This window comes from Mytilus californianus, unplaced genomic scaffold (assembly GCF_021869535.1).
Source record: "Mytilus californianus isolate M0D057914Y unplaced genomic scaffold, xbMytCali1.0.p SCAF_10, whole genome shotgun sequence".
Classification (NCBI taxonomy): Eukaryota; Metazoa; Mollusca; class Bivalvia; order Mytilida; family Mytilidae; genus Mytilus; species Mytilus californianus.
In genome coordinates this window covers 51112673-51124668 of record NW_026262582.1, presented here as the reverse complement: position 1 = coordinate 51124668, position 11996 = coordinate 51112673, and the positions used below count along the sequence as shown (strand labels likewise).

Genomic DNA, 11996 nt, shown 5'->3' with positions numbered 1-11996 from the left:
AAGACAAACTTGTTGTGACCTTGAACTTGAAGATGCAGAGATGCTGAATGAAAACTTGTCAGTACGACAGTAGCCTGTTGTTGAAATGATTTCAATTTATATATATGGTAAACATTTAGTTAAAACAAGTGTGAGAGCAATTTACGTTTAAAGGGGGACTGGATTTTTTGTTTTGAATCTTTGTTTCTTTTCTTTTTTTTTTGGGGGGGGGGGGGGGGGGGGGGGGGGGGAGGTGAAAGGTATAGATAACTAAGGGACCTACCATTTGGTTTTCATGGGGGGCTAGGATGAAAAATTTTGTCCTTCATTCTATTAGTTGTTATGTATTTTTCACTCTATTCGGTCCTGCCTTTTTTGTTTTGAAATTGAGAATGGAAATGGAGAATGTGTCAAAAAGACAGCAACCCTACCAAAGAGCAGAAACCAGCAGAAGGCCACCAATGGGTCTTCAAAATAGCGAGAAAATCCCGCACCAGGAGGCTAAGTGCTTCAGCTAGCCCCAAAACAATAATGTGTACTAGTTCATTAGTTTATCCTGACTTTTTTTTACATACATGTAAATAGTCATCCTGCCTTTTTTTCGGCAAAGTGTCTCATCCCACCTTTTGATTACTCAAAACTCCTGTCCTGTTTTTTTTCGAATTTCATCCTGATTTTTTTATATTATAGTCTAGTTGCATAATCAATAATATTTATTGTTCGAACAGAGTATGTTTAAGTTTATTGAAAAATTCGCCCAATATTTGTAAAATGTATTTGCTGCAAACAAATATAAATTATTTTTTATTTGCATAGTAGAATACTATAATACATTGTACTTACATGACTTATCTTATTGATATTTGTTAACAATTTTATTAATTCTAATCAGTCAATTTGATAACAATATGAATTTATATCTTTTTCAAGTTTTAAAATTGGTACATCATTTTTTGTTACTCATTCCAAGCTGACTATATAGCTAGTTTATCAAAAAAAAATGTTGTTTTTATTATAAATCCATTACAACAATCAGTGAGAATTATCATTTTTAACAATTAATGCTCTAAAACAAATTTTAAGCCAACAACTTTTAAATATTTCCATGTTTTTTCATAAATTTCCAGAATTTATACCATATGAATAAGTTTATTAAAATTTAATACCCATTAAACAATATGTTTTAATAAAAGTACTAGGGAGAACGGACCTAGGGCGAACAGACTCTGTGGGTGAATGAACTCTGGGTTAACAGACCTAGGGGAAACATGTAATCAGGGCAGAGGGATTTTGTTAATGTGATTAAATATTCTTACATGTACAGGCTATACATCAAAGAATATAATGTAATAAAACCTCTTTATCCAAATCTTCATATTGTATATATGTTCCAGACCATATGAGTATTTGGACCGTACACATATACTCGTGCAGTCGGACCATATGTGTACGGTCAGACCATTTGAGTATACACATACAGTCTAGGACTAACTGGCCCCTATATGTATTTGTACCATAGGGGTTAATTTTAGACAAACATTTATCAAAATTTTTATTGAATATATACATACAAATTATTATAATTACAATTAGATGAATAAAGTGAAATATATCATCATATCATCAACCCTAATAATCGGAAACAACTGGTATTATTAGAGTAACAAAGCTACCTTATTCATTCTTTGCACTAGTTTTCGAAGCGTTTTTATTATATTTTCTTATTGTTTTTTCATGGGATTTTTTTTTATAGTTTTTGTCCAGTATCTGTGACGGTTTTTGTAGAAAATTTCCTAAATATACTAAAATATTTTCTTCCTACATTATGTTTATTCCAATAACTTTAATTTCAGTGAGCATAATTAAATCTCATGTATTAACTGACATGCTAAATATACAGGAGCTTAACAGAATAAAGCTGTGATTTATAATGATACTGTTCCACAACATTTTAGGGTCAGAGAAATTTAATGCTTGATTGGGAGCAATTATTTGTGGTCACTTAAACTGAAGAAATTTATTGCTTTTAATTGATTGACCATTTGTGCAGCTGGTAAGAACATAATCAGCTGATTTACTAAAATAACATGAGTAAGTGCCTTAGATTCCTCTTTTTCTTTTATTCTTTAGATTTCTTTATCAATTATTTACTATGGTCAAAAAGTTAAATCTACTATTTTCTGCCTTTGTTATTTATGTGGTCAAACAATCAACTTGCTTAGTCCATTGTACTCTTGAATTTATTTAAAATTGATATCCCTCAATCCATAGGACATACAAAAAAATGTAACATTAAGACATCTACCATGTCTACTGGGAATTGAAAGTAATAGAGAAACTATTTTGATATATGGCACAATACTAAGATCATATATATTATTATCAGAATTCATACATTTATTTCTATACACCCTCTTCAGAAAATGAAATTTTATCTAATGGTTCTATTAAATTCTAGTAGGTTAATTGGGTACAAGATATTTTTAGCGATTTAGCACAGTATAGTGGCTCAAGGGTACACTGAGTGGAGGACAAACTTTTGAAATACTTAACTAGCAAACAAAACAAGTCTATAGTCTTTACAATGCTTTATACATGTAGTCAACAGTTTATACAAAATCAGCATCCTCTTTCATTTTCATTTTTTATTTTCAACATTTTAAATATGTTTTTGTTAATGCCTAAAAGTGCTGAAATAAAAAAAGTTTAAAAGGCCAATGCCAATTATTAGTATGAAGTAGAAACCTTTATGATATATATATGTAAGTATTTATATTATTCATATGTAAGTGGCAATAAGTGAAATTAGGCATTAAGCTTAAATCCTTGTCAATAAGGTAATGCCCAGGTAGACTAAGTCATCTAGAAATGATGTTAACAGTCATTATAAAAAATGTATTCTTAAATCCTGAAAAAATATGTCCAGGCTTTAAATGCAAGTAAATAAAAAGGCATTTATTCAAAGTTAAAATACATTTGGTACATAATCATGATAATAACATAACAAGAACTGCTGGACTTTAAAATGTAAACTAACTGAAATGATGCCACTATTCTAGCCAAGTTAGTCTAACCTTGGATATAATCAAAGCTGTATATTCACCATCGTAAAAATCAATTAAATCGAAAGTCACCATTGAAGCACATTTTGATGTGAAAACTCTAATGTTACAAACTTTTGTTAGTTTTTTTATTAGCTCACCTGGACCAAAGGGCCAACTGAGCTTTTCATGTCACTTGAGGTCCGTCGTCATCGTCCGTTGTCGTCAGTTAACTTTTACAAAAATCTTCTCCTCTGAAACTACTGGGCCAAAGTTAACCAAAACTTGGCCACAAACATCATTGGGGAAAATAGTTTTCACGGAAAAATCAGACAACCAATTGTTGGGTTGCTGCTCCTGAATTAATAATTTAAGAAAATTTTGCAGTTTTTGGTTATTATCTTGAATATTATTATGGATAGAGATACATTATAAACAGCAATAAGGTTCAGCAAAGTAAGATCTACAATTAGGTCAAGATGACCAAAATGGTCAATTGACCCCTTAAGGAGTTATAGTCTATTTTAAGGATTTTTCGTAAATTTTTGTAATCTGAAACTACTGGGCCAAATACATGAAATAGAATCAAATTTTCCCACTTTTTTTTTTCAATTTTGCCTATTATCTTGAAAACTATAATAGATAGAGAGAAACTTTAAAATGCAAAAATGATCAGAAAAAATACTCTTTTGTGTTTGGAGCAAGAGCTAAATAAGATCATGAAGATAGAGAGAAACTAAACAGACTTCATTGATCAGCAATATAAGATACAAAAAAAAATTTAGTAAAGAACTATTAAAAAAACATACACAAGATAATTCAAATCATCTAGTGAAGGTATACACATGTATATATATATATGTGACAAAATATTCCCTTCAAACTATCCTGAACCAGTTATTTCAAGACAGAATTACATTTGTATAGAGTCATTATGCATTAATTAGGGAATGATGTGTAAATTTCAAACACACTGTTGTTGAACTTTTAAAGAAATATTTGATAGAGAATCATTGTAATTATCTTTTTATATAATTTATATTACTGTATCTAAACTTCAAAGTGAATTAACTTGCCATTTTCTTCTTTGAACTGTTTTCCTCCACTGCATGGTTCTTCACAAAATCACCACAAAAACAATAGTAATAAAGATAGTAATAAGAGTAGTGTATTCTTGATGAATTTCAACATTTTATATTCCTCTACACATTTTATGATGTCCAAGTAATGAGGTCATGACATCAATATGAATCCATATAGTAACCAATGAGATAAAAGAGAAATTCATTTTATGTCTTCCTAGGTCTTTGGATAAAAACAGGTCACATTTACTTGTACATGTTGTGTGTATTATGCTTAAAAAACATAAAAACACAAGTAAATATTATACATATATATATATACTCACCACATTGATTCAATGGACATAATTATAAGTATAATGGTAGTAGGTCTATTAGTGTAAATAAAAGTGAAATCATAAGAAGGATTAGAATACACAGTATTATATGTTCATAATGACATACAGCCTTACAGGGAAAGAATTTTGAAAAAAAATATTGTAAGTAATAATTTCATACTTATTATGCCAATAATAAGTTTATATTTTCTGTTTTGTGTATGGTCTGCTTAAAGTTTTATTTTGAGGAGGATTAAGGGGATGGGGCTAGTGGGCCTGGGCGAAATTGACTAGTATGCATGTTGTGTGTTGCATGTTGCATGTTGCGTGTTGCGTGTTACCTTGATCTTCGATTATTTCTTTTACAATTTTTGTAAACTTGGAAGAATTTTTAATTAGGATATACAAAAACTGTTTGTAAAATTGGAAGAATTTTAATTTGGATATATACAAATATTTTTGGTAAAATTTCTCATCAGTCATCGTTTAAATTCACCCTTTAAAATGTCTTTGACTAACATCATGGAGTCTGCTGCCTTCTATCAATATCTGTCTTTCATATTATTATACCCCACGCAACGAGTTGCGGAGGGTATAATGTTTTTGACCCGTCTGTCTGTCCGTCTGTCCATCTGTCTGTCCGTCCGTCTGTCCGTCCGTCAGTACGTCAGTCCTATTTCTTGTCAACGCAACTCCTCTCAAACCATACAACAGAATTTCACGAAACCTTTTTAGATAATAAGGACATACTATGTAGTTGTGCATATCGACAGGAAATTACGATTCAATTTTTTTTTCTAGGAGTTACACCCCTTTGAACTTATTGACTTTAATGTACTACTGCAACAGTTTGTCATCGCAACTCCTCTCAAACCACACAACAGAATTTTATGAAACCTTTCCAGATAAAAAGGACATACTACGTAGATGTGCATATCGACAGGAAATTACGATTCAATTATTTTCCAGGAGTTACGCCCCTTTGAACTTATTTGCCCTCTTATACTACTGCAACCTTTTGTCATCGCAACTCCTCTCAAACCACACAACAGAATTTCATGAAACCTTTTCAGATAATAAGGACATACTACGTAGATGTGCATATCGACAGGAAATTACAATTCAATTTTTTTTTTTTATACAATTTTTTTTCTTACAGTTATTTTATTTCTCCAGTGACAATGTGGGGACGTGGGGTATGTGAGGTCGCTCACTAAGGTTCTTTAATTAAAGTTTAAAATATTGTCATTGAGCTTAAGTGTGTAAACTATATTTGATCTCTTATCAGTTTTTAATTGCTGACAATAATTTGCTATTTTCAGGAGTGTTGATATTACTAATTAATTGTTTTTATGTACTTTAGCAGACTGACCCATTGACTGTTAAATTTAATGTATTGTGCAGCTGTCATGGTTGTGAATCAACTCTAATCATCTCTCATTACTAGCCCTATATTATATGATTTCGTTGTTTTTATATCCTGTTCCTCAAGTTGTGTGATCTGGAACTACATTCTACTTTTAAATTGATTCATATTAGAAAGTATCCAAGCCCTGGTCAATATTAACAATATTGTTTTAAATGTTAAAATGTGAAAAAGTTAAGTATGTATAGTGATGACTTTCCGAAAAGGGAGGGGGACTGGGACATGCCCGCTACATTTTTTAACTGTAAGTTGGAGAGGGCAGAACCAAATTTGACCCCAAAATCCTGATTTCATACAGATTTCCAAGATAAAGACCCCCACACTTACAGATTAGAAAAATGAAGCAGGCCTGTCCTCCTTTCGGAAAAAATGGATCCGCATCTGATTAGCTACTTCCATTCGATACGCCTATGCTAATGAATGTGTCTCTCTTTAACTATATTTATTTGTATATATATGATGGAATTTGTAGATAACAAATATGTATATATGAAATTTGAATCAATTCAATTATAAGAGATCATTTCACCTTTAGCTTGATAATTTTTTTATTTATTTAAGCCAAATATAAAAATCTCTATGTTGAGAGAAAATCTCTGTTATTGAAGATACTTAACCATGTTAACAGGTCATAAAATTCTATCAAATTATCCCATATCATCTAATTAATACTACTATAGATCAGTCTCTAGAATCCAAGTTTTGATGACTTTTGTTGATAGGTTAATTAAAAATTTCAAATGAATTGAAGGATACACTATATATATATACATATGTATGTCATCATATAGTTTCATGTTTGGTCCATTTATTACCAAGCATAATATAGTACAGAATAAATATCACTCATGTACATTCAGTTATAACATTAAACCTCATGTAAATTTAACAAATGAATATTAAAAATTTTTAGCCTTCATTTTTCAGATTCTGTTACTTTAACATAAAAAAAAGTTAAATTTACAGACACTGGTAAAAACATATATAAAATACATAAATTTGTTCTCATGACAGAAAAAAAATCAAACCACCATTCATCTATCATGTAATGAAGGTATTGTTATATAATTGTGAATGACGTCATAGAAATAGCAATCAAAAAACAAAAAAGAAAGAAAAGACTTCCCTAATGTACAAAAAAATTAACTTTATCTACATGCAACACGCAACATACAAAATAGCAGTACCCGGTCCGGGCACCCCTTTTTGAAAAAAATTTGGTTGATTAATTTTTTGAGGGATCGAAACACTGAAGCAAGTTTGAGCGGGCCCCTTTTGAAAATTCTGGTACTGCCACTGCATACCACAGACATACAGAAACTAAGGATGTTTTATAATTTAAAAAAATTCTAATATATCAATTAAAACTTTTTATATTGATATATATATGCATTAGTGATAAATTTAATAATCTGTCACCTAAGGATATTTGCCTATAGATGTTTTATGTCCCACCTTTGGGCATTATGCTTTCTGATGAGTCATGAGTATGCGTCTGTTCCTCCATCCGTCTTTCCGGCTTCAAGTTTAAGTTTTTGATGAAGTTGAAGTCCAATCAACTTGAAACTTAGTACATGTTCCCTATGATATGATCTTTCTTATTTTAAAAATTAGAGTTTTGACCCCAATTTCATGGTTCATTGAACATATAAAAATGATAGTACCAGTGGGTCATCTGTGTGTTATGGACACATTATTGTTGTTGATTTAAATGCAAAAAAATGTATTAAGAATTAGTTTCTGAATTTCACGAGTTGATAATTGCCTACAATGTAAAATTCAAGAATTTTGCATACAAGTATAATGAGTATGCCACTTGAAAAAAAAATTGACGTGGATGAGATTTTAGATGGGGTTTACAAAATAGAGAATAACGGGCAAAATGTGCAGAATAAAGGTAAAAAAAAAAAATAAACAGGGAAAAGTAGGAAACCAAAATAAATATTAGAGAATAATAGTGTGCTGAAATATAAAGAATAGAGATTAAAAAAAATTAACAAAAGATTAAAGAAAAACAATCCAATATACATGTATTAAAGGATAAAGATATACAGAACCCCTATCTAGACCTTAATAAATCAAGCCATAAACACATAAATGACAAATACCCTAATAATTGTTTTTAGGTCAGACAAGAGTTCGTCTGCAAAAGACTCATAAGTGACTTCCGAATAACAAAAGTTTAAAAGGCCAAATAATGTACAAAATTAAAAACTTGGATAATCAAGAGAAAAACAGAGAAAGACAGAATTCATACATAAAATACAAAACTTAGAACCTCAGCACGATCTGGGAATAGGACTTGCATTATTTCCTTATTTTAATTGACAATTGATCCTTTAAAGCAGTTATTGCCCTTGAAAGAATATTTTACCAAAATTTTTTTTTGGTTTTTTGGTTTTTAAATTATTTGAATCATGGAAGTATTATATTTCATTTACTTCCATGGTTGAATTAAGTTTTTCATAGTAAGGAAGTGTCTTCATAAGAATACCAGTTTACATGTGTTGTTTACATTAATGTCATTAATAAGTTCTGCACAGTTAAACATTAGAAGGAACTATTAGGTTCATATAAATTATTTTATAGCTGTTTCACTAATAGGTTTTTATGGAATTTGTCACCTATTGTAGAATCTGTTTTAATAAGATGCCAGTATTTCCTGAATACTTTTTGAAGTTTTCTGCTTAAGCATGTTAAGAATTCGAATGATAATTTGTAATGAATGGTATATTATATATATCTATTTTCAACTTTGTTCTTTTTCTTAGTAAAGACATAATTTCATAGAAATTGATCCAATATCCACCTATTTAGGTGAAAATCATATCTCTGGTCTGATTTCATAGACAAAATTTCATAGAAATTAATCTAATATCCACCTGCATTAGTGCAAATCACCATTTTTAATGAATGTGCCTTCAAGCAGTTCATGTGTAAAAAAAAAGCTAAGGATGATAAACATTTTCAGCATGAAGTCTTATGTCATTCTGTTCTTATTTCAGATTGACATATCCATAGGACATGCAGTTAGCCTAGACAAATAGGAAGAGAAAGGTCTCTGATTTAATTCTCTGTGAAGTTCAAGGTCTTTCTTAGTCTAAATATGGGAAGATTTGAAAGGTAAGTTTGAAAATTTGTATGTGTACAAAAATATGTTATGTCTAACAAAATGTGCTGTTTCACAAATAAAATACTCTGTCTCTCAGACACTTATGAAGCAATAAGGCCACTATATTTGTGTATGAAATGATTATAAGCTGTTTTTGCCTGACGGGTTAAACTGACCATGCCTTTATTTTCATGGATCATTTATGGATCAAGTTTAAGTGATAATTGTAGTAAAAGCGTCATATTTTCAATCATAAGTAAAGCAGGCATAGTTGTTAATTTCTGTGTCATTTGGGCTCTTGTGGAGAGTTGTCACATTGGCAATTATACCACATCTTCTTTTTTGAATGTTGCATTTGTATAATCAAGCGTACTGCCAGCACACATTAGCTGGCCAGTTGTTTATTAGCATTCATGTTCACAAATAGTGCAAATTAGGGACATGATAAGGAAGACCTTTGTTATGCCCCCGCAGTAGTTTTACCCTTGTCTGTCTGTACGTAAGTCTTTCCATACTTCCCAAAGTTGGTTTCCGTTCTCTAACTTCAGTTTGCCTCACCCAAATGTTATGAAACTGATACACAATGCTTAATTATTACCACAAAACACAGATCAAGTTTGAATTTTGGTGGCGTCATTTAGTTTAACCGTTCTAGAGTTATGCCCCTTTACAAACAAAAAAATTGCTGAATTTTTCGTTTCCGTTCTTTAACTTTAGTTTGCCTCAACCAAATGCTATGAAACTTATACACAACGCGTATTACCACAAAATACAGATCAAGTATGAATTAAGGGGGCATCACTTTAATTGTTCTGCAGGTATGCCCTTTACAAATGAAAAAGATGCTTATATTTATAGTTTCCGTTCTCTAACTTTAGTTTGCCTCAACAAAATGCAATGACACTTATACACAATGCTTTTTATAAATCACAAAATATAGATCAAGTTTGAATTTTAGGGGGTCACTTTAACTGTTCTAGAATTATGCCCCTTCACAAATTGAAACAGTGCTGAATTTTTCATTTCCATTCACTAACTTTAGTTTGCCTCAACCAAATGCTATGCAACTTGTACACAATACTTATTACATGTACCACAAAATACAGATCAAGTTTGAATTTTGGAGTTGTCACTTAATTTTCTAGAGTTATGCCCCTTTGCAAATGGAAAAATTGCTGATTTTTTTGTTTCCGTTCTCTAAATTAAGTTTGCATCAACCAAATTTTATGGAACTTATACACAATACCTGTTTCCACTAAACTCAGATCAAGTGTTTTTGATAAAGTCACTTTTACTGTTCTTCAGTTATGTCCCTTTATAACTTTATATGATATGCAAGCGGGGGCATCATCTGTGGTCCATGGACACATTCCCCATTTAATTTTTTGTTAAACATCGATTTTTGACTTTTTTGGTGTCGGAGCCGATAAATTAGGGTTGGAAGGGCAATCAAAACACATCTTTTTTGTTGTTAGCCCTATTGAAAACTATAGTAAAGAGATGGAAACTTTGAATAGTAAAAATGATTAACACCATAAGACCTACATATAAGTCACATGGCCAAAATCATCAGTTGAGTTATTGCCTGTCAGTGATGGGTTTGTTTGGTTTTTTTTTATGGAAAATAGAAACTTTAAAAAGCAAAAATGATGATTGTGAGCTTTTAAATTAGATATTTTTTTTAAATCCAAGTTGATTTGAAATAGTTATAGAAATTTTTAAAGTTGACTGCCTGAAATTTAGTTCAAACTAAAAATTGTAGCTTTTATACCTATTAAAATTAAATCCTTAAGTTTGAAAGCAATAAACCATATATTATAAAATAACCTGTTCAATACATAATTGATATAGTTGGACTGATTTAAGACCAGTCAAGACTAAATTTAAAGGTCAAGACAGGTGGAGACTGGGTCAAGACTAAGTAGAGACTGGTCGGGACTGGTTGAGCATTTGACAAGACGATATTCTGACTTTACCAAGATTATCAAGTACTCTTAGACTCTTTAGGTTAAATTGTAGACCAAAGTCAAGTATAGTTAAGTACAGTCTAGATTATGTTGAGTCTTTTCAAGTAAAATTGTGCTCACTTTGAAAGTCAATTTTACAGTGACAGCAGCAATCACAGGCGTTACACTGTGTTCTTTGGAACCCTTACAAATTTTTCTTAAAACCATTTAAATTTGCCTTGTTTGTTTTTAGACAATTATTGGTAAAGTAACATAATTAAATTAATAGGATTAGAACTTTGCCCCCCTTTAAAAGAAGAAGATATCTATAGTATGATTGCTAATCCTAATGATAACTCTAAAAGTAAAAAAAAAAATGTTTTATTTTTTAAAACTTTTCCAGTTTGCCCCATTTGTTTGTAGGTAATAATCGGTAAAGTAACACATATATATATATATATATATATATCAAAAAATGAAAACACCAGATTAGAAAAAATGATGCAGTATGATAGCTAAGGAGACAACTGCCCTAATCTGAACTAAATTTAAATATCATCAGTGTGATAAGGCTTCAATTATTGAACAAAACAAATGACATACAGTAACATGAGTAAGCTATGAAAGGACCTGTGATAACAAATTCATCTATTATCATGATTATAAGAAAGAACAAAATATGCCGGAAAAAAAAATCATGAATAATATGCCTGAAGGACTTTAAAATATTGAACTTGAATTGACTTTTCTTTGTAGGATACATAGAAATCTTGGAGGAAAAATTGACTTGAGTCTTAAAAGACACAGATATGAAGATAAACAAGAGGAAAAGAATGCCAAACATAGTTTAAAGGACTGCATACTTCCTGATATCTTTCAAATTATTGTGTCTTTTTGGTATAAATGTAATAATGCAATATCATCTTATTTGTATAGGCATGTATACATCCTGCAAATCTTGTTGGTACCTTTTAGCTCCTTTTAATGCAACCACTATTTATAAAACATTGTCCTGATTGTATTTCTATATGTGAGTTTATTAGTTAACTAGCGCTTGCCGCGTAGTAATTGCATATATATGCATTATTAAATA

The 11996-nt window shown here is 30.6% G+C and overlaps 1 long non-coding RNA gene across 1 annotated transcript; it reads left to right on the top strand.

Annotated features, from left to right (window-relative positions):
• The first annotated feature begins 8 nt into the window (after positions 1-8).
• LOC127718844 (uncharacterized) lies at positions 9-11996 on the top strand. Its single transcript, XR_007989972.1, has 3 exons — positions 9-107; positions 8851-8968; positions 11660-11996. It is a non-coding gene; the product is annotated as an uncharacterized LOC127718844 (long non-coding RNA).